This window comes from Lepisma saccharinum, chromosome 4, assembly GCF_977018435.1.
Source record: "Lepisma saccharinum chromosome 4, izLepSacc3.1, whole genome shotgun sequence".
Classification (NCBI taxonomy): domain Eukaryota; kingdom Metazoa; phylum Arthropoda; class Insecta; order Zygentoma; family Lepismatidae; genus Lepisma; species Lepisma saccharinum.
In genome coordinates this window covers 14,609,193-14,633,028 of record NC_139232.1, presented here as the reverse complement: position 1 = coordinate 14,633,028, position 23,836 = coordinate 14,609,193, and positions in this window count along the sequence as shown.

The following is a 23,836-nucleotide window of genomic DNA, read 5'->3' as shown; positions in this document are numbered from 1 at the left end:
ATTTCAGAGAACAGATGTGGCACAAAATTGTCTACCAATCTTATATTTGAATTTGCCGGATAATCTGTACCATCGAGCTTTACAACATCATATTTGATGTATAGATCTGCTCTGTGGGGGTGTATAAAGCCATCCCCTACATCAAGGTCTATCTCAATCTCTGTGTTGGGTTGATTTAAATTTGCAAAGGTCCTCCTGTTTGGGGGGAATGATTGTAGCTCATAACTCTCAATATTTCCCATTTTTTTTGTATGTATTTTTATTTAAATATTAATCTCTATGATAGCAGTTGTTCTGGCTTCAGCAAAATCAACTAATTCTTCTTTTTCATTAGTAACCATCAACTCAATATAATCTATTCTATTATGGCACACAGGAAAATATAATGTTGGTGATGGAGTGTAGATGATCGGCTCCATAAATTCAGAGTTAGGTTTAAATGTTGCAATGATGCCAGTTTGTTTGTGAGTGCCTATGCCATTTGATTTGGTGATCATACCCTCGGCCACATTACAGTGAATATTCAGAGTCTCTATGGCTAAGAATTTAGGTATATTAATAGCAGTGTGTTTGATGGCTGGTTCAGTTTTGTGTTGTTCTCAAAGCCTAACAGCTCTCTTATAGTACCCAGATCCACTGTTTCTCTAGCAGACACAATCTCTACTCTGTGAGTGACCGAATTTTGAGTTAACACTATACGTCTGGGTAACTGAGCATGTAGAGTGGACAGATTATACTGCCCTGGACTGATGACAATGTTTTGATCACCAACTGCAATTGTGTTGTTGTGGTGTGTAATATTAGGGATCAAGTACATGCCATAAAATGCTCTGAGAGCTATTGTTTTGGGATACACTATATCATCATGTAATCTAAGTTTCAATATTGAATTTTGGCTGGTGAGATGGAATACCCCCATGATGTTTTAAATACCACAAGGCTTTTTGAAAATCTTCAATTGATGGTTTATTTATTTGAGACATATATCTAAGAACAGATAAACACAGATGTCCACAATTAACATCTTTGAAATTTTGAACACGGGCATTATTGTAATAAAGATTAGTTGATTTTAGATATTTTACTAAATTTTCAGGTGGAATACCTCCAAATTAATCAAACACAAATGCCTCATCTTTTAAATATTTAAGATAACAGATCCAGTGAGTGCCCTGATTTTTGTACTTATCCAAATTAACAATGCCACACTCTTTGTTGAGTGGTTGTTCTGGTAAAGAATCAGACATGTGCACACCTCTAAAATTTTTGATGCCCAGTGGCTTGATTAAAGCTTCAATATCTTGGTTTGTAAGCGGCTCTTGTTTTTTTTAAACTTATTCATGGCTCTCTTAACACCTTTGCCTTGTTTCTCCATGGCCAGGTTATGGCGCTTCAATTCATCTAATTCTGCCTTATTCTTTTTGGCATCTATTACTGTTTTTGCTATGGCAGCTGATCCCCCAGCCAAGCTCCCAACAGCCCCAAGTTCTGCTAAGATGGCCGGGATAGTAAATATAAATCCACCCACATGTGATTTTTTCCTGGATTGCTGTAATTTTTTTAATTGGGGGGTATTAAGTAATAATTTCATACCATGGCCCTTGGCAAGACAAGAATTTTTTTTCTTGCGGTGCTTTTTGGTTAAAAGACTATCAATAGTTTTAAGAGATTTAAGACCTGCATAAGGTATCTGATACATAACACCTTTGGCCTTCATCCTAGGTTTATTATATACATATTCATAACCCCCACCCCAGTTTTTGTTTGGTGTTCATAGCTATGGTGGTCCCCAATGCTGCTATTCTCTCACTTAAAGAAGCATCTTTGCTTACAAATCTACCAAATGCAGCCTCTTCTAATTTCTTCTCTGCAACATGTCTCTTGTCAAGATCAGTATGTGTGTTGTATGCTATGTCATGGTCTCTGCAAGCAGCATCTAGGGGATTAACACCAGGATCACCTCTGTTTAGTCTATGGTCCAATTTTGTACCGGGACCACAATACTGATAGCTTGGTATGTGTAGTTCAAATGTTTATAATGTCATTAACCAGCCCCCGACCCTCAGGGATATTCCAAAATTTAGGTGGTAGAGTATTAATAATTTTTATAAGATATCCAATGCCCTTAGTGTCATTCACTATAAAATTAGACAATTTTGTGCTTATCATGTCCATAATTCCAACCTTTTCATTGTAAAAATTGTGGTTGCCAGCATTTTCTTCCCCAGCTATGACCAGCAACCTATCTACAAGTTTCCTGACATCATCAACCCACACAAATTCTTTAGGCAGGGTGTTGTAATGTTTGATTCCACTACCAGTCTTGATCTGTGACCATATGGGCTTGATTAAGTTGTTGTATTTTGCTCCATTGCTAGACTTGACTCTTTTTTGTGTGGGATCATTGTTCTGGTATAGAGCATCTGATTTTATTAATATTTCTTTGTAGTGCTCATATTCTTGATCTGTATAGCTGCCAGGTCTTTTCCGAGTCATCAGTTCCCAAAATCCAAGTGTGCCAGGATACTTAACAAAACCACATCTTTCTCCAAGATGAGATTCTGAATATACAATCAGATCATCTCCCATAAATGTTACTCTAAAATTGCCAATTCTATGTATGATGCTACCATCACGCTCTGTGTCAGCATATAAGTCAAAAACCTCATCTTTGATGTCTTTAGGTATGCTTAAATATTTTTGAGCAAGAAAACCCAATTCAATAGGATCCTGAGTAGCCTCAATTCTTCGAGGAGCAACAGGACTAGGTGTATGAATACTAGAAAGTGGGGTGATTGGATAATCTAATATGTTCCTAGCAGCTACAGGTACAAGCTCTGTGATCAAATTTTGATTTTGCTCTGTAACAGTTTTGATATTTTTACCTAATTCACTAATAGCATCAATAATAGGCTGTTCTGTTGGCTTGTGTTGTTCATAGATTCCTCGGTTCTCTGATTTCCATCCCTTAAATCTTTTTACAAGATAATATCTTAATTTAAGATCATCAATAATTGGCCTTTTCATGGTTATTTATATATGTTTCAATGTCTAGAAAATTGTTGATTTTATTTCTGTATTTGCCACTTTTAGGTTTCCTTGTCATATCAATTGTGACAAACCCATAGCTGTCCTGGTTCCAGCACCTACTGCAAAACTTGGGAAAATCATTGTAGCTCAAGTCCCCACCTACATATTCATCATGTATGTGTTTGAGGTTGGTATGGTCTTGATGAAACACACATATAAAATTGCTGTTGTCTCGGATCAGCTGCTTTGGAGTTTTTGAAAAAGTCTGTGCCAGGTAGAAGCAATCTATGTTTTTGTGTCGGCCCTGTGTAAAAAAGTTTCTAACCTTGTTTTGATTATCCAGTATAATGTCATCAAACACAACAACAGAGTTATCAAGACATTCATGGAGTGGCTTAACATCTGATTCAAAAGTGGCTATATCCAATCCATCATATGGCTTCATCAACTGCTGATATTTTAATTGTTCTTAGAGAAGACATACAAGTGCCTGTTTTTCCAGTCTAACCAGTTGGGTGCCAATAAAAAATTATCAATCATTAGTGTAGTTTTACCACAAGCCGATGGCCCAACAATAAGACATCTAATATTATCAGGCAGCAGCATTCCATTTCTCTTATTCTGCTGTTCAGGCTCTGGCAGTCTCTTTATAACATCCCAGGTGTTCATAGTAAACTTTGTCTGCATCGATCCAGCTGTGTTCTGGGAGTCCTAGCCATTTGACAAGTATCTTGTTGCCTTTTCTGCGGATGATTTTTTCTATGAGATATGTGTCAGGCTGCTTAGTTTTGCTGAGTTCTTCTTCATAGAACCGGCCTTTGAGAATTTCTCCTCGGTGGTCTTTTCTTATATATGTGTTAAGGGTCTCAGGTTTAACTTGAACCACTGTAAATAATTCAGTGCTCCAGTTTCTGGTAAAGCCTCTTTTGAATAAGTGCTTATATTTGCTGATTCTTACTTGATCACCCACCTTGTATTTGGCTTTTCTTGTTGTTGGCTGGTATCTAGGATAATAAACAGTGCTGATCAATTTTTGCTCATCAGATGAAGTTACCTCAGAGGGTTTCATGTTGATTGTGGAATGGACCGAGTTGTTATATTTATGTAGAAGTTCTGGAAGAATATTAAGCCATTTATAATTACCTTGAAGTGTAAATTGTTTATACATATGATTTTTTAGGGTTTTGTTGAATCTCTCTACAATAGAGGCCTTGAGATCACTGTAACTCGAGTAATGTTGTATTGACTGGCTTTTAATAAATTGTTGGAACACAGAATTATAGAATTCTTTGCCATTATCTGTTTGCAAATAGCGCGGTGATCTTCCACTCTGATTGATGATTGTCCTGAAGGCTTCTGTAACACATGCTCCAGTCTTGGATTTGAGTGGCACAGCCCAGGCAAATTTTGAAAAGGTATCTATGACAGTGAGTAGATACGTACTTGTAGCCCTTGTTGATCTTGTCTAAGTTTTTCAGCTGTCCACTTGCTATTTCCACCAAGTCACACTGCCATAAATCATCTATGCCTTTTGTAACTACTGGCAGTCTCTTATAATTATGTCTGGCTTGTCTGTGTAATTCATCAACAATAATTTGTCTAGACATAATATGTAAACAACAATATTGCAACTATAGGGTGTTCAACAGCTGATACTACAGGATTTTCGAAATACAGTTTGTCTCCTATTTGTATATTAAATTCCAGAGAGCCATCATCTTCAGCATAAGATGTTTCTAATGTATTGGGGTCTGTAAAATCCTCTAACTCTACACTGGTGATTTTTGCTTTGTTATCAGCATTTGTTATTGATAAGGTAGGGTAGTGGTGTGCCTGTGGTTGAAGCCAATATTTGATCTTGATTGGTCTAAGTGTGCCCCCAACAAAAAATTGGTAATAAAATTGAGCAGGGGACAGCATATACATTTTGCCTCCTGGTGTAAATGGTGAATCATATTCTTTGTTGGGGATACTGTACAATTCAAGAATTACTGTATGTTTAGGATTCTCGATTATGCCAGTTATTTCTTTTTCTGCTGTAAGCAATCTACTTGTTACAGAATCAAGGTGCTCATTGATAGTCCTAACAACTTCATCATGGCCTGGCTTGATTTTTATGTCCACAACAAGTTTCTTGTGTTGTTGCACAATTTCCTGTAGCTGGGTGGCAAAAACAGAAAGCATTTGCTTGATTGGATTCCATGGTCCCTAGCTGTTGCTTGATATTAGCCACAATTTGCTGGAAATTTTCAACGACTGCCAATTTTGAATTTTGAGCAGTAAGATCATGGACTTGTCTTCTGATATCCTCAAACAGGGCATGCAGTTCATTAATATGTTGATTGGTTGGTAGAGTGGCCACTGTCTGAGTGAGTTGTTTGATCTCTGTCTGGATATTCTTGATATCTTCGGATTTCAATATGCGATTCACAGCTCTCTTAATATTTTTAAGTTCCTGTGATGTAGGCAGATTTGATACAGTATTTTGCAAAGATTCAAGTGCCAATTTTATATTATTTAATTCAGAAGCATCAGCCACACTTCGCATAGCATCTTGGAGCAGGGCTATATCTGCCTGAGTAGGTGTTGATTGTTGTAAAATTTCAAGTTTTGTTTGGATATCATCGATCAAGTGATGAAAATGAGATAGCTCAGATTCAGTGTTGAGGTTTTCAAGTTTTGTGATCTGTTGCTGGACACTGACAAGGGTGTCTACAATACCAGGAAGGTGAGATTCTAGAGATTCTTGTACATTTGTCAAATCACTTTGCACTGCTGCTATTGTACCCTCAAGATGGGTTATGGTACTTTGCATTTTTCCAAAATCTTCATATGTTTCAAGTTGCAGCTTAATGTTGGCAACACTCCGAGTTATTGCACTCAAAGCATCAGAAGATGGCAAGTTGTTCATATAATTTTCAAGTTTCTCAATTTTTTCTTTAACCTCGGCTATGGCATTGTTCAGAGGGTCCAGATTAGGTATCTGTAGTGATTGAATCTGTTCCTTTAGTGTGGAAATCACTAGATCAAAATCTTCTTGTGATTTTATGCTTTTGACAATTGTTTGGAGCTGTGTCTGGACATTATTTATCTGCTCTTCCAATTGTTGTTTCAATTGCTCAGAGTTGGTGGCCTGGGTCTTAAATTTGGCTTGAAGAGCTGCTACAGCCTCCTCTAAATTTTGAAAATTATCCAATGTGGCCAAGTCAGTATATTTTTGAAGCAGCAATTTGAGTTCTGAATCAATTTTAAGAAGAGGGTCCATGCATTGTGATTGTATATTTGTAATTTCTAGTTGAAGACTGGCATTGAGTGTGGTTTGTAAAGCTTGTAAATCACTTCTTAATTTTTTAACTCTGACATCAAGCATAAGAATCTCATCACTGTGATCTTCATGCCTTGTATGGCCAAATATATCATTAGGCATTTTGTTTTATTGGTTATTTATTATTGAATATCTAATTCTTAATTCTATAAAAAAAGGTATAAGCTTGTCATAGGATCCAGGGACCTCAATATATAAGCAGTCACCAGCAGAAACAGTATATACAGTGCCAGAAATCATGTTTGAGTGCTTAATTCTATAAATATTTCTCCCCACTGAAATCTTGACATTACCCTCAGGGGTTGTAATAAATTGCAGTTGACCACCTACAGGTAATTGGTAATGATTTAAATTATTGTTAAATATGTACAATGTTTTACCTGTTTCATCATCAACATCTGTAAGTATGCTGTTCAGATGAATAATTAACAAAGCACTTAGTTTAGATATTATATCAGAAGAGGCTTGTGGTGTTGGCAGCTCCATAATAGCCTGTTTTTTGAACCCAAATAAGTTCATAGGCATGTTTATTTATTTCAAATCATGCTCTGTAATTGGGCATTGATTACCATTTCTCAAATCACAATGACCCCATGGTAGAGTATGTATGCCACATGATAAAATGCATCTCTTATCATCATGTGGGTCCAGAGCCACTTTTCATACAACATTTGTAGTCAATAAGTGATCTTTACTCTGAATTCTGCATTCTGATGTTCTGATTGAACTCTGGGTTTTGAGACATTCTTCATAATCTTCAAATTCAAGCTCTTTGTCAACAGTTACTCTTCCAATGCCCTTGGCTTTTTTGCAACAGCACCACTACATGTTTCAAAGCTGTACATCTTGGCCCTTAACCCAGCAAATGCCACAATAACATCACCAAATGTCTCATCTTTTAACTTGCCAGGCACCTTTTTGTTGTGGGGCTGAATCGTTGAATGTTCACTGGTATCAAAATATTCAAGCAATGCAGGCTGTGACATATCTTGATAAACATCTGCTGTCTGAATATCAATAATAAAGCCATCTGTGTCCATGTACATCAGTTTTACACGATCATCTTAAATAGGCTTGAGCACATCATAATACAATTTTAACATGTGTAATTTGGCCAATTCTAATATCACAGCCCCCACATAAATAGGCTTATCAAACTTAATCTTTGTGTTTTTCATGTTGAAAAGTGCCATATTCTCATCATAAATTCTTCTGTAGTTGAAATTAGGCTTTGCTATCAATTTTTTGCTCCGGCTGGGGTCAGTAATTAATTTAACATCAATATGTTTTCTGACATTTTCTATGGTTTTGCCATACACTGAATTTACCATCAATTTAAACAACGTCTTATCAAATTGGCTCATTGCAGATGTTCGAAGCTCAGTGTTTGTATCAATATATGGTTTCAACCATCTTGAGTGCCTGAACCTCAAAACTTTGCCAACTTTGGTCACTTGAACACCATGATTCATTAGGAACTGGAGGTTTTTGTAATATATGACATAATCCTGTTTTGGCTCTAGAGTCATCATCAGTTTCTTCTGTTTAGAGCCAGGTGAGCACTCAACCTCAGGAATTGGGGGCAGATCAGAAAATGTGTTGTGTAAATTATCAGGAATTCTCAGATCAACCTCTAAGAACAGGCCATAGTTACTGTCATCAAAATCCTTAAGATCTTCAATATTGAAATCTTCAACCCACTCAAGCCCTGCATATGGCAATTTTTTCATCATGGCATAACCATACAGGCTATTGGCATCTACATACAGTATATAATTTGATGGCAGTGCTGGATCATAATTGAGAATATACTTGTTATTTGCTCTGGCATATCTCTGAGAACATTGCACCATGCCTCCTCTTATACATTGCTCCATAAACAGATACATGTCTTGATCTTGGATCAGATCCAATTGCATTTTAGTGTTTAAAAACATTGCAGACCATGCTAGGCCTGGAGCACTCTAGAAATACATTGGATCCAGTTTATAATTTTCCATGGAAGATTTTCTGAATGCCTGCAGTATATCGGCTAAGAGAGTTACATCAAGTTTTAAATATGCCTTTTGATAATCACCAAATGTCTGGCATTTTAAATTGTTCCACATGAATTGGGCATGGTGATAATCTTCATCAGTGATTCCAGATCCTCTGAGTTTACTGTAGAACTCTTTTTGTGATGGCAGAGAACACTCATCAAATTTAGAAAAATCTGTAACATAGTCATATGGATATACACCCTTCCGCCTAATTAATTTCAGGTCCTGATTTGGAAACATAGCACATGTGATTTTGAATTGATCATCAGATAATTGACTGGCCAGTGTAGCCAGGCTAGCCGACAGAATTCTGTAGGAATCAAGAAATCTTAAGTGAATGGGAACACCATTAACTTTAATTATCTTGCTAATAGCAATATATTTCTCATCATTTTCTGCTAAAATATTTAAATTCTGCTTGTCAAACCCCTCGTACCTGATCAAATGATGGAAATCATAATTGGATGCACCATGGCAAAATATAGGGACAAATTTTGGTCTCTGGATCTTAATATTACAGCTATTACACAGGGCCATTAAGAATTTACCATCTGTATGAGAATGGTGTTTCACCTTGATATTTGTATCTGAAAATTCACAATCACATACCGGGCATTTTTCTGCATTGTTGAAATCTTCAATCTGATTCTTTGTTAAAGGCAACATGGGTTTTGATTTTAATAAGACATTAGATGCTATGTCATGGCACTCATTTTCTATGCTATGTGCAAATTCTTTGATGGCATCTGCTCCCATGTATAAATATTCTTTACTAACAACCCCATCCTGTACAACCACATAATAAAAACTAGAAGGTTCATGTAATTGATATGATGTAATTGAAGATTCCTCAGGATCTGGGCTACAGAATGCAAGGGGTTTGAGGTTTGATTCAAAATCACAGACTATATATGCTGGGTGTTCCAACAAGGCTTCAAATTTTTTGAATTTGGCATTTTCACTTGCATTAGGCATTACCATATGAACAGGTTTATGGTTGCCACAGTATTTTAGATGCTCAATTAACTTGTTTTTAGCAATTTCTGTGTTACATTCGCGAACCCCATTTACCATTTTTTGACCATCAAATACAGTTAAACATCTTCGGCACAACTTAAATATTCTATTAAATTTGTCTAGTTGTTTTCTTACTAAAGCTTCAAGATTATGTATCAAAGTGTAATGGTATGTGCCATGTCCTTCAATTAAGAGCAGATCAATCGGAACAACAGAATCATCATCAAGTGTACTGATTCTGAGAGGATCTATCAAGCAATTGCCACGGCCAGTAGAACAAATATATACATTAATAGATAATTGTTTACCATTGATATCCCTGGCCTTTTTTTCAAATTTATCAATATTCTGAACAGCCATTGGATATTCTAAGCCCTCCATTGCATCATCAAAATCATGTTCATGTTGTTTATAATAACTTATTCTCTGAGGATTCCTGAAAACTGGAAACAAAGCAGCTAAAATACACCACAGAAAGCATTTCTCATCATTATTTTCTATGTTAACCACAGCTCTTTTGTTTTTAATATTGGCAGGTAATGGCAGATATGTAGAACCTTGTTATGGGCTGAATTCAGAAATATTAATATATAACTTTTGTGGAGATCCGCATAGGCTCCATCCTGATTCTTTTGCTGCAAATTCAGAGTGTTTAATATTCAATTGATCTATCAAACTGCTTATTATTTTGTCTAAATTTGCATTTGAATATATAGGTACGGTTTCTGTTATGTGAGGCTGTGTAAATTTTGTGAAATATTCTATGCTATATTTTCTATGGCATTTAGGGCATATTTTAGTGGGAGTTCTGCATTTGTCTGGATCACAATTCCTTTGGTGCCTGGCCCAATTGGGGCTGGATATATTCTTATTGCATTGATTACAATGTTTTTGATTTGGCATTTTTATTATTGGTTTATTATATATATTTCTTGGGATTCAAATCAAAATTCTATACTTAATAAAAAATATCAGTTGGGTTCAGCAGTGTGCTTTGTATATTTAGTGTGTGTGTGTGTGTATGTGTGTTAATATTTTTGGCTTTGGTATTTTTGTTGTTGGTTTATTATATAAAATTTCTTGGGATTCAAATCAAAATTCTATGCTTAATAAAAAAATATCAGTTGGGTTCAGTGCAGACAAAAAAATGCATAGCTCTATGTCAATTAGTTCTTGAGATATTAATTATTTTGTATTTAGGCACTTTGGCCCCCCTGCCAAAAATTGGCTTTTACTGCACCAGTGTATACTGTCCCTATGATATTACTTGGGTTATTCTACCAGACTGTATGCTTCAAGTCTCCTACAATCTGGTAGAGCCTGTTCAGATTCTGCCCCCCACTTGTGGGTTCCACTGCCGATCCAGCAATGGTAACAAACAGCACTGTGCACTGATTTATATAGTTTTGTCGGACCAATCAAAACCTTGCTTACTTAAACCAATTAGAAAACACCTAATCATCACATTATGTCATAACCAACTAATCAGAAAACAACACATGCCTAAAAAATTATTGCATAATATTGCACAACATGATGCAATAGAAGTGGACCGGAAGTAAATATGTATGGATGTGGGTGGGTGTGGGTGGGTGTGGGTGGGTGAGCATCTTGGCTTAGTTTTAAGTGCTGTGTTCAAAATAAAAATATAGTGGCTGGTAGCTGTATACAAGCCAGCAGAATGCCCTTCTTGTTGTATCCAAGCCCTATTATAATTTTTGTTTCTACATTCTGTCTTAGTTTTGATCCTAGGACAGTTATATTTATGGGGGTGACTCTGCATGGCGCCCAGAGCAACATACTAAAATTTTAAAAAAAATCGATAATTTTATTTCTGAATTTTTCACTAGTTTTGATCCTAGGCCAGTTATATTTCTGGGGGTGACTCTGCATGCCCCCCAGAGCAACATACTCATTGAAAAAATCGATAATTTTTTGAATTTTGATTATCTCTGGAACCATGAATGCTAGAGACATGGGGCTTGTTGCTTTAACATGGGCATGCCGAGATGCAACTTTTTGATCTCTATAATTTTTCAAAAATCTCTTGCCGTTCTCTAGATCTTGAATAACTTGCGTATTTTTCAAGATAGGAGCATGGGGGTTGCATATTTGAAATCTAGAGGCTGTTTAGAAGTTTTGTTAAAACATCGATAATTTTTTGAATTTGTGATTTTTACAAAAACTATCAGTGCTGGAGACTTAAAATTTTGTAGGCATATTCTAGGCATGATTCTCTACATTTTTTGTCTCTATAATTTTCCTGATATATGCAATATTTAAGCTGTAAATCTCTGATTTATGTCTGTTCTATAAATAGAATTTTCTGAAAAGTGCAATATTAACAGAATTGTTAATATTTTGAAATCTATACATGCTAGGGCACTATAGCAGTCACTATACTTAAGATATCATACAATATCAAGAAGGGCATATTTTTAACAAGCTTATGGACAACAATCTCACAGATGTGGCTTTTGTAAGTGTAGGCAAATCAATCTGAGGGGGCTCATCATTTCACGGGAAATTCCCGAGGGCATTTTTACAAAAATCTTGGGTTAGACAGGGTACCACACTTGAGCAAAAAGCTCATATGGGCATGTTGAGCTAGTGTTAAGTGTAGCCAAATCTGCCTGAGGGGGGCTCATCATTTCTCGAGTTTATATTATCATCAATTACACTACTTTCGTGGAACCGTAAGCTTAATTGAGGACTAAAAGTGGTAAACGTTGTAAATGCCATAATCGACAGTTTTGGGAAATCGCATCGTTCCGCACATCAGCCCGTAAGAACGTTCACACTAGTGACGTCTTTACACGCCCTTTGGACTACTTAGAGGGCTACCAGCCACTTTTCACGTTTACCACATTATAAAGCATGGCACATTTCACAGTTTAACGTGGAAAGAGGTGTTTGAATTTTTGTGGCACTTACAGCGTTTACCAATTTTAGTCTTCAATTGTCAACAGCAACGAAAGCAAACTACACATAAATTCATACCGTGGACTTCAAACTCCGACGATTCTCTCTCTCACTCTCTCGCTCATGCCTTGTCTGATACCTCTAACCATGGCCGGCCCTAGGTAGGTGCCTGGGGCATACAGTATATGCGGGGTCTACAACGAAAATTTTTCAGAGACATGAAATAAATTGAGAGATTTTGGTTCCTAATTCTGAAGTATAGATGTCCTATATAATCACAATATGAACATTACTACAATTAATAAACATTCAATCCATATTTCATATTACTACCTAAGAACACTAGGCAGAACATTTGAAAGATTTATCCAAGAGTTATTAGGGGCTAATAAAAATTTCTAAATTGGTTTAATTTCCGATGTGCCACTAGTGCAACGTTCACTATTACGCTATTTAATTACGGAACTGGGTGTGTTCAATATTAATTACCTAGATATAATTTAGCCTATTAGAGTGACAATTTTTAATAACATTATCTATCATAATTATCTTTTGTTTGTTTTTCATTGCATTTTGACGCTGTAGTGAATTTACCTAGACATATGTTTTGTTTGAAATAATATTTTAACTTCATGGTTTCACTCTGCAATTAAACGAAGAGTGCATGTTTACGACTTTTGATTGGACTATTTGAACAATATTTTTATGTAGTACTTTGCTTCAATGATTTCAGTAATTGTTGATATTTTAAATATGTCAGAACAATCCATGAAGTCAGGAAAATATAAAAAAAACTACTCAAACTTTTATTTTTATCTGGCGAGGGTCCTACGCGAAGCATAAGGCCTCTGACATATACAGTGTGTTTATATATACATATATGTATGTAGCTATGTATGTATGTATGTTTCTGTGTGTGTGTGTGTGTATATATGTGCCTACAAAAAGACGTAATTTTTGCATCTAGCTAAAAAGGTTTGCCATCTCAGAGTATACACTGCCCTTCGTACCAGATAGTTATGACTGGCCATGAATCTTGTCACCACTTGTCTCTTGTAGCCACGGACTTGAAGAAGTAAATAAAATATCATTTCAGTTCCAAATATGTAAAAGGTATGTATGTATGACCCTGTTGCCTTAAGGGATTGCCAACTGAAATTATATGGACTTAAACTTAAAACTTCAGATACTTCTCTCATTAAAATAAATATTACAACCTTTCGTCAATTACAGTTGTCAGAATTTCATAAACCGAATAATCTAACATTAGATTAGAATGTTCAGTCTCATGAATATGACCCAGATAGTTATGTATTTTGCATATCGCATATATGCAAATGTTAAACAACACCAATATCTGAAATTATGCACTGTTGTAGGTTCACACATGCATATGCATTTTTCTATTATAAAAGGTTACAAACAGCAAAATCTTTTTCTTCAGGCTAATCTCTTAAAGCCGGAAAAGATGAAAATATCAATTCTCTTAACATTTCATAATACTTACAAATAAAGCACTAGAACATTCAATACTAACGTTGGGCAATTCACTCACATATCGCGAAAGTTTAATTACATAATTAATTGCTTACTTTCAACTTATCGGCAAGAAGAAAACTCGAAAACCGGAAACTATTCTTGAATTTTTCCTGTTACCAAGTTCTTATTGATTCCTCACTCTCTTTTGTTTCTCCGGCACAACCCGTCGTTAGTTTAAAATATTCAGGCGTGTTCCGAGATGGAAAACATTATTTGAAGTAACAAACATTTTAAAAATCTTAACGTTTTACAAATATTAAACCTTTAACACTCAGGTTCGTTACACATGTTGTTATCAAGTGCAATCGTGATCTGTAAGCAAAGTAATGTTTCTTTCATTTATAAGACAGCAGTGTAAATAAGAGTGTATGGAATAATTCAGAAGTACAAGTTTTATATTTATTACATGCTAAATCGTATGAGCTGAAAAAATATATGTTCACATGTAGTGTTTTGCGGTAACTGGAAGAATACATTTAAAAGGTGAGTTTTTTTTCTAAAGTGCATATATATTTCCATGTTTTGCACCTTTTTAGTGCATATTATAGGTATTTTAAGTGCATAAATATCCGGACCCTACCCATTAATACCCAAACATTTCCTTAGAAACAAATATTCTGCAGGTTAGTACATAACCACTTTGTTAAGTTACATTGTCACATGCTAGAACAACATTATAACAGATGAAGAGTACACTGATAAACAATGAAATACTCCTTCAAATAAAACTAAGTGATATTTATGTATTCAGATGTGCTGATAACGAATATCGCATCCGTTTTCCTGTATGACCTAAATTTTTTGCAGAACACCCACATTTTATAGTTTTATGGTTTCAGGTATCCGCGCCCTGCTCCGCATCCGGCTTAACGTTTGGTTCCTAGCAAATGGATAAGAACCTTTTACCGACCTTGTGTGTTCATGGCAGTAGAGTAATTTCCTGTTTCTCTGTTAAAATTTGTTCTTTTGTGGGTTAGTCGAGTCTTAACTTCCTTTCCGATAACTTCGCGAGTAGCCGTATTTTATGTTTGTGTATGTTCGTGAAATTGTGAATGTAATATTGTGTATAGTGAAGTGAAATGTAAGTTGTATTTTAACAAAACGATCAGAGCATTCATAATTGTTTTTTTAAATAAATATATTATAACTCAATTAATGAGTTCGCCATGTCACGCAAATGTGTATAACCCGAACTTGTTTTGTTATGTTTGCGGGGAATTTACTCCAAAGTCACAGAGAAATACTATCACTCCTATAGTGAAAAAAGCATATGAGTTGTATTTTGGAAGTAAAGTAGACGAGGAAAAAAGCTGGGCACCAGGTTGTTGTATTTGTTCGCGAACTTTACGTGGTTGGCTTAATGGCACTCACAAATCAATGCCCTTCGGAAACCCTGTAATATGGACAGGACAGAAAGATCATACTGCGGATTGTTACTTCTGTTTAACAAACATAGTGGGATATAGTTCAAAATCAAAACATTCTATATTTATCCTGATGTTCCTTCAGCAAGAAACTTACGAGTCATGATTTTATACCAATTCCTAAGCCTCCTAAAGAATGGACAGTGGATGAAACAGAACCAAGCAGTGCTTCTCCAGATGACGAACCTGGACCCTCATATTCAAACACCGATCCAAATTTTCCTGATACAAATATACCTCACTTTATTTCCCAATCCGAACTAAATGATCTAGTCAGAGATCTCAACCTTTCTAAAGTTCAAGCGGTTCTCGTCTCCGAGGGTGGAATTTATTACAAGATGGTATTAAGGTGTCATATGGGAAACGCCAACAATCAGTGACACATTTTTTTTTCTGTTAGTAATAAGTTAACTTACTGCAATGATGTAGAAGGCTTCTGCAAGAACTTGGAAGGAGTCACAACACAAACGAGTTAAGACTATTTTTAGATTCATCTAAGAATAGTTTAAAAGTAGTATTGTTGCATAATGGGAATATATACCCATCAGTACCCCTTGCCAATTCTTCCACCATGAAGGGAACATATGAAAATATGGATACAATATTAAAAGTGATAAATTATGAAAAATGTGGTTGGCAGATATGCGGAGACCTCAAAATGTTAGGCATGAAGTCTGGGTTTACAAAATTGTGTTGCTTTCTTTGCGAATGGGACAGCCGGGCAAAAAGATAAACATTACAACATTGTGGATTGGCCCATACGAAAAAAACTTAATTACTGGAGAGAAGAGTGTTAGGAATCACCCTCTACTTGATTTGATTGATTGATTTGTTGTTTTAAGTCCACTTTATGCACAGTAAGGCTCATTGGGACTGGACCTACAGTTTAAAGTGGGATCCGAACCACTTGTGCCTCCACCGGGTATCGAACCTGGCCCCCCTGGTTTGCAAGGCGACGACGCTACCACTGCGCCATCGGGCAGGCCTCAACACCCTCTACTTGAGAAAGACAAGATTTTGTTACCACCGTTGCATATAAAGTTAGGGCTGATGAAAAATTTTGTTAAGGCTTTGGATAAACACGGTGAGGGTTTTGGATACTTGAGAAAAACATTTCCTAAACTTAGTGATAGTAAGTTAAAAGAAGGCATATTTATTGGGCCGCAAATCCGTGAGATCATTCATGATGACAACTTTGTGGAATTGCTAACAGAAAAAGAGAAATGCGCATGGTTAGCTTTCAGACAAGTATGCTGTAAGTTTCTTCGAAATGTGAAAGCTGACAACTACAAGGAACTTGTTAAGAACTTGTTGAAGTGTTATCAGCGCATGGGGTGCAATATGTCCTTGAAAATTCACTTTTTTACATTCGCATTTGGACATTTTCCCCCCCTAACTTGGGCGCGGTTAGTGACGAATGTGGCGAGAGATTTCACCAAGATATTTCTGTTATGGAGAAACGATATGCAGGAAAATCGGTACAGAACATGTTAGCAGACTACTGTTGGAACCTCAAGGAAGAGGTTTCTGGTGGCAGTTACAAACGGCAGAGTTCAAGAAAGACATTTTGAAAATGTGAGTAAAAATGTGTTTTCCCCCCTTTTTTGCATGAAATTTCTTCATTGAACAGTCAAAATCGGTCCTATATATTTTTTTAATTCTTTTTATATTTCATAGTTATTCACTTCAATATTTAAATCTTATTTCATGAGCAAACAAACAAAAATAATTTCAAATTTCGATGTATTATTACTAGGGAACGGAACTTTATGTGCTAAAAAACTCAGAAATATTTATTTTTATATGTGTCATAAATGTTGAAAATATGTGACAAAAAAAAAGAAAACATTTGGTAACAAAAACAAAATATTACATGCATTTTAAACACCTGAAATCAGTTTCTAAATGCTTACCTCTTAACGAGCTATTTTTTGGAAGAGTTGCAGTGGATCACCATCGTTTTTTTTTTCCAAATTCTCCATTGTAAATCTGTGACAATTATCTCTAAAAGCATCTTATATTGTGAGAAAGATCGCTCCACGTTACAAGAAACAATTCTTGCATATTTGAAGCACGAAATGTCACTAACGCTGAAGTTTTCCAAAGCTTCCCCTTCCTCTACTTCACCTTCCAAAACACGTGCAATTTGGCACAAAGTTTGAAAACCTTGGTTTTTCCCAAAAAATTCTGTACACTTAGACATTAACACTTGTACGTTAGATCCAGTGGGGGTAATATTTTCCTCCAATAGGATCGAAGGCGAGGCGCCAGAAGTCTGCCAGCGAGCGTGTTCAAAGACAAAACAAACCTAGAAATCTCGATAGGAAAGAGGTGCGGAGAGTAAACTTTCTTCTTCGAGGATTTCGAGGTAGCTGAATTTGATGAGCGATTTTATGTATTTAAAATGAAAATTCGTAAAATATGAATTTACATACGGAAAACTGGAAAATGTGTGTTTTTATGTAAAATAAAATTTACTGTATTGACATATAAGGCTATGATTAGAATTTTGGCAAGAACGAGAGTCTCTATCTTATCGCAGAAAAAACTTTTATTTACCTAAAGTTCCGTTCCCTAATTATTACAAAGGAAATTAAATTTTTATTAAAAACAAAAAATGAAAATCCAGGGAAAACGATAGGTGACACAGCGTTTCTACTTTCAGATTTGGATTCAGCAGGGTCGAATTATAAATAATCACCTATTTTCGTTCAAACGAGCAAAAAATTACATCAACTGTTATTTACAAAACGACAGCAAGGCTACAACACTAATTAAGTGAGCTTCAAAACGCCATTTCTGTTATTTTAAAGATGGTTCCTCCTCTACACACTTGCACCAGTCAAGAGGAGTGATTTCTTACCCTCTTGTCAGCCTAAAACTTGCCGAAAGTTCTAAGGAAATGAAAATTAAATATCTCTGTGCATGCTTACCACACCAGCAAGTTTACTAAGAGAGGAAAATGTTCGACAATGGCCTCAGTTCGCAGGCAGATGGGTGGTAAGTCCCTCGCAGTGGCTCTGACTGAATGTGGATCCGAAATACTTAGTCTTCTTAAACTGTACAGTCACTAACTCAAAGTTTAAAATATATTTAGATAAGCAATAAGTCTGTGCTAAAATGCAGCAAACCTGTGCAACCCTACATGCAGAAATCTAGTAGATAAGAAACAAAAGCAAATTAAGGTTTTAATTTGAAACTCCCTTGTATTTTAATCCTAGCATTTTCAGTGTCCAAGTACTAAATTATGCGGAGGTGTAACGCACTCCACAACAGTTCTAATTTAACATCACAGAGTCTACTTCAGTTGAACAGCAATAAATAAGATTTCATGAAAACGTGAAAATAACGCAAACACCCACGGATCAAGAAGAAAAACGCCACCTTAAAGGCAAAGGCATGAAAATATTTTATTCAGACTCGTAATCGCACTGCTAAGCGTCTCCAAAGGTCGATATCAAAAGGGAAGCAAAAAAAAATAAGTAAGGGGAGGAGGGTTTAGAAGTGAAATGGCAAGAGTTCAAATACGCCGCAAAGGAAAGAACGAATCCCTGGTTCCCCATGTACTATGATAATTGAAAGTAGAAAAGAAAGATTGAAAAAAAAACATGTTTGCGAAGTCAAGTGCCGGAACTGGGACGCGAGAGATGCAAGTAGCCGTTTTGAAAGAGAGAGAGAGAACGAAAAACTGGTAGGAAAGAAAAAGAGGGAGAGTTGGTCGAGAGATCATTTTCAAAATTAAACTTACATTTTATGTCTCCTTTGCTTGAAATTGAAGAGTATTACTTTATGCAGCGGGTGATGGGGAGGGAAGGGGGGTGCATGTTTGTCTCCTTGTTTTTCTCTTTCTCCCTCTCCCTCACACACACACAAAGAACCCCAAGTCCTATTTCGATTAAACTTGCCTTTCGAACTTGGCTCTCAACTCTGCATTGGACTCCAGCAGAGTTGGGTAAGTTAGCCAAGAGAGTAACACGTTACACTTAGATGGCGCAGTGGTAGCGTAATTGCCTTGTAATCAAGGGGTTCCGGGTTTGATACCCGTTGGTTCGGATCCCACTTTAAACTGTAGGTCCAGTCCCGATTAGTCTTACAGTGTATAAAGTGGACTTAAAACTCAAACCAAACGTTACACTTAGTTTGGTACCAAAAGTAACCCTTCGCCGTTACAATTAATGTACAATAAAATAAGGACATTTAAATATTTACTGGTTATTCCGGTGTAATTTTTAATGCACACGTTAAAATCAACACAACAAAGTACACTATTGTTTATGAAAACACCATGAAGAAATCATACGAATAGAATGACATTTTTTTAACATATTACTAATACGTAATGATGTACAATGCAATACAATGATATTAAAGGGTGTCCCAACAAGAACACCTGAGGTGTCTAAGGGGTACCTTACACGTAAGCGCATAAACGTCAACCTCACTTCCACACAGTACACCCTGGACTGCATTTTGCAGACGAACGAGGCTCTGGCGACTGACACTATGGCCAGTATAATTTTGTGTGTGTTGTCCTGTTTTTTGTCCTTGTGTGTGCTGAGTGCCTGCTTACAGCCTCAGATTTTAACATAAGTCAGAATATTTTAATATTTTTGTTATGCAACGTTAGAGTTGTTATTTGTAATGGTAAGGGGCTGCTCCCCGTATAATGTGACGGGTGAAAATAGCCTAAGTACTGACGCACCCAAAATTTTAATTTGAAATTAAAATTAAAATGAAAGAACGCCGGATTTAATAACCTGAAAAATTCTTTTATTTTCATAAAATGGTATCTTCTATTTCTACATCATTACAAAGGATACATGTTACCAGTTAATTATGTTAAACAACATCTGGCATGTCTGCCCCACTACTTTCTCCTGGATTTGGCCGATGACACGTCGAATTCTCTACTTGAGTTATTTTAGGCAGGCGTGCCCACAGGGGGGATTTTGGCGCTGACTGCATCATCGAGATTTTTGGGGGGTAATTTTATTATTTTCAAATAATATAAAATTCAACATTTATATATTTTTTCTATGTAAAAAATTTACAGCCTAAATACACCATATTTAATTAATTAGATGAAGAGAAGAAAGTATTTAGGGAGAGGGATTTGTGGCGGATTTGTGGAAGCACTTTGCGAGGGGAAAATTTTATGATGGAAATTTGACGTGAACAATATAGCATTGGACATAGGCTGAATTATGTTACCAATTAACCATTTCTGTTATACAAATAGTAATTTGTAGACTTCTAAGGAAATTATAACGCGTAATATGTATTAAGGGGGCAATATCCAACTCTTACATATTAGGCCTTAAATTGACAGGGGATTGTTGGAGGTTGAGAATTAAACGTTGGGAGGGACAATACCCAACTATTGAATATCAGTGTTAAGTCTTAGATTATGGCCGTTATTTTTGTTAGAGGGTTGAAAATTAAGTTAAGGGAGGTATCCAATTCTTATGTATTACTATTGTGTTAGACTGTTACGGAAATTCTGGGGTGGGGACTGGGAATTATTTGTTTTGGAGGAGGCAATATCCCTCTCTTCAATATAAACAGTAGAAAATTCGCATGGAAATTTTAGTAGGAGGATTGAGCATTAAATTTAAAGAGTTAAATCATAGACTATGAAATGATTTCTGTAGGGGGGGGAGAATTTCGAATATTATATTTTGGAGACTATATTTATAGATATGGTATCCACATGTTTTCAGCACCGAACGTGCGGAAAGAGAAGCTGGAAAAGAGTAAATATCGCGGGATCCTAAGAAAGTATTGACACATCATTAAATTAATATTCTTAAAAGCTTGCCAAAAAATGGATGTAAAAATTGTCCTGCCTGCTTCGCTCGCAATAATGTTTTACGGAAATGGGTGTTTGTTATTTTACTAGGGTGATGAGGGGTTTTATACTGTAGCTGCATTACAAGACAGGAACGATATTCTCGATATTGATTAATAAAATCACTTCTTAAAATATAATGCTTAGTGTTGGTATACTGCATAATTTAAAGAAGGTGCATCATTTGGATGATGTACTTCTATTAGCAATATTATTGTATTGTTGATTCCGTGTATGCTGTAATAGTTATACTAAATCCTACTTCATATAGTAACACCTTGCACGTTACCCAACAAAACAGAAAAAGAAATACAATCAAATTAGACTTATATTTCAACTTCTTGTCACAGGACAATTTTACTTTAGGAAGAGAAATTTGCACTGAAGGTAGAAACCACGTAATTATTGTTATGGATTACTGAAATAATCAAAATAGAGGGGACGAGTTCTTTGAAGTAGGAACCGTATTATGTTCACAGGAATTTATAGCAAGGGTTCTGTAATGTCTCGTGAAACAATAATTGAATCAGTCACACGGCAGCATCATGTTATTTGGTTTGCCCAGGGTGAATTTTCTATCTCAAGTTGCGTAACAATTTGTGTTAAATACTCAAAGTGTGGGTTTTATAAATCTTATTCTCTACTCACAAACACTGTTTAAAGGCATATGTAAATAATTTAATTTATTACATTTAAGCAATCAATGTACTACCCTTCCGTTATTTCGAAAATTGAACAATTAGAAAATATATGAACAGTTTAACATGGTATTATATTCAAATAAACATCCAAATTATTTTGGGTGGATTATCATGAACTACTTTTTTGTGGGGAGGGGTGTTAATGAATTCACGGTCTTGAGGTGATGGCCATCCCTGTTTAGGGAGGAGGGCAGATCAAGTATAGTGTTCAGTAAAGCTAAGAAAAAAAGTTACTTTCAGTAGACACGCTGTCGTAATTAAAAACTTTTTGGTGATTATTCATGGTTCGATGGAACGAATAACATAATTTTGGAAGGCGCATCACATGATTTGGTAGGGACGCGCCATTGGCCTTGGTGGATCGGAACACCTTCTAGTAGGGTCCGGGGATTGTCTTCATAAACCTGCGATTTCACATATCCCCAGAGGAAAAGGTCGCAGGGTGTCAGGTCACATGGCCTCACTGGCCAGTTCTTTGCACTAACATTACCACCTAGGATCGTACGAACACCATACACAGTCTCTACGTAACACTCACCAAACTTGTAATGAGTTTTGATCTATGGAATGAAAACGCATTTGCATTTCAGAAATACTGCAGAATACAACAATACAATGGCGCAATTCAAACCTGACGTTCTTGTTGGGACACCCTTAACATGCAAAAGAAATAGTATCTAGTGAAGCCTCCACGAGCTGTATGAGAAGCTTCTATACGTCGTGGCTTCGAATCAAAGACGCTTTGGTTGTGTTTCTGGAGATTGTCTGCCAGGCGGCTTGTATGGGAGTCCACAATTCATTGGTACTGGATGCATGCTGTAGGACTGGCGAGATAGTTGCCGAGCAACAATATCCTGGACATGTTCAATAGGCGACATGTCTGGCGAACGTGCAGGCCGAGGAAGAAGCGGTAATTGTTGTGCTGCGAAGAAGGTTTTAACATTCGTGGCCACATGTGGTCGGGCATTGTCGTGCTGGAATATAGCGTCAGAAGTTCGCTGAAGGAAGGGTATGATTTCTGCCTAGAGGTTCGTGTTGACAGTACCTTCAATTCGTACCAGTCGAGATCGTGAATTGTACCTAAGGACGGCGTACACCATCGTACCTGCCATTTGACCAGTATCACGCTGGACAATGCGTGCTGGAAAATAGAGCTCACCATGATATCGTTTAAGGCGACCCAAATACTAACGTGCAAATATGCAACGTAAATCCGCTGCTTATTTACGCAAGCACGTTACGCCAGATTGCCGAGGCATACACTGCGGTGTACATTTTCTTCGTACACCCTTCCCTCGGAGCCCAGTTCTTCCAAGCACAAGCTCAGGTAGTCCCTCCCGTACTACCGGCTTTCTACCAAGGGGGTCCCCAGGAACAGATCTTTCAGCGGTGGTACCTCACAAATTACACATGTCAACAATGGAAAATGTACACAGAAGAAACATGGTGCACTTTACTAATTCGGTGATGCTGATTTCAAAAAAGTAATTAGCTTTTCCCATCACTTAAGGTTTATGAGTTCTTGATTGATCTTATTTTTCATCCATAAAGTAAATGTTAATTAGGTTTTCATACAACAGATGTGTTTGTTTCCATTTAAGTTATCCTATTCCCTTTGTTATTTGTATATATTTTAAATAAGCATTGTTGAAAGGCTACATTGTTGTTAAAAGGTATCATTTTCACACACCTACAACCAGTGGGAAAGAAGGTAGGAAGGAAACATTGTTTGGAGTTGCGTTAGGTTAAACGAACGCGTGTCATGCGTAGTTGTAAAAATTCACCAAATATGTTTTGTTATGTTTGAGGTGAATTTTCACCGAAAAATCTGAGGCGTTCGATTTCCGAACTACTGAGGACAGCATATACGTAAGTTGTATTTCGGCTGTGCTCTTGGGGACCAGGATCGTGATTGGGCACCTCACGTGGTCTGTACAAATTGTAACGCAATACTGACTCAGTGGTTGAAGGGCAAGAAAGATCACTTGTCA